Source organism: Belonocnema kinseyi, chromosome 9 (genome assembly GCF_010883055.1).
Source record: "Belonocnema kinseyi isolate 2016_QV_RU_SX_M_011 chromosome 9, B_treatae_v1, whole genome shotgun sequence".
Classification (NCBI taxonomy): domain Eukaryota; kingdom Metazoa; phylum Arthropoda; class Insecta; order Hymenoptera; family Cynipidae; genus Belonocnema; species Belonocnema kinseyi.
Genome location: NC_046665.1, coordinates 42,407,071 through 42,408,452, shown reverse-complemented (window position 1 = coordinate 42,408,452; position 1,382 = coordinate 42,407,071).

Here is a 1,382-nt window from a genome sequence, read left to right as displayed (position 1 = left end):
ATTGGTACTTTACGAATTTTTTCCTTGACGTCTTCATCGTGAAAAATAAAGTAGAAAAGAGGCCACTCAAAGAGTGTCCTTTTGACGTTAAAGGGTTAATGAGTACCTGAATTTAAGTATGCAAAATATCTTGAATAAAGCACTAACTTATCTTTAATAAGGAATCAGCATTTTTCTACTGGAATAGAGTAAAGAATATGCTCCTAAAATTCAATATTCAGTTCTGATAGTAAGTTGAAGGCAACCTGAAATAACCTGTAAGGCTTTCGTCACCTAAAATAAAAGAATATACCTTTTCTAAATTTCAGGTTCGTACTACCTTGTATGACGTTACAAAAGAGCTTGCACTACTATATACAGCTCGTGGCCATTTATTCTAGTCGCATCCTACTCCAATACTCCATGTTGCGTTGGTCAGTGTCGGCTATGATACTATATGTTTCCATAATTCGCGGGGTTTTCGTTTCACGGATTTAAAAAAGTTCTGCAGTAAAATAAGTTCCCGTTGTCAACCAATATTTGGATTATTAAACCTATCAAAATAATTAAATTATTACAAGACTTTTTACTTCGCATCGTGAGCGCCCTTTCAATACATTACGGAACGCAAATGTCTGAAGATTTTGGACCGCACCTGCCCCCAATATACCGTTTTTTCCAGTTTTCATACTTTTCCTGTATTTTCTTACAAGTTTGAACCCAACTTATATATTTTCTAAAACGAATAACTATTATATAAGAACAGCTGAGGAGTGTCGGTAAGGCGTGAGAAATTCCTAGTTTTTAGTTAGAATATTACCCTTAATTGCAGTGAGGATAGTGTATTAACTTAAGGTTACACTAGCTTTTAGTATACATATATTCTTAATTGAAGAGCGAGCATACCTGAATTGCAGGTCATCCGGGGTCGAAGTATAGGCCCTACTTTGAAGCTTCAAGTGAAGTATTGTCCCTACTTTTCGGCTGTTAATTCTAATAGATCCTACGTAGCCACTCCTAAAACGATTTTCATTCTATTTTGCTTCTGTATAGGCTTCAGCCCCTAAATTGAAGGTCTTACCTCTATATTCTTGAGTTTTATACTTATTTCTCCTTCAAAGCCTTATATTCTCCGTAGAATTTGTAAATTCTCTTTTAACGCACAAAATATCTGGCATCGTTGCCTCGACGCCTGGGCCCGGGTGACAAATACTTTGTTTTTTTCTCTAAATTTTTATCATAACAGTTTGTAAAAGCAACAGTTAAATTGGTTTTATATAATAAATATTAAAGTGATAACCTCGAAATGGCTTCAAGAGGAAAGAAGTTTGCCCTAATCTGGTGGCTGCAAGCAAAAGGAAAAATGCAAACCAGCGCTAAGATTTTAAAGATAGTTATAAAGA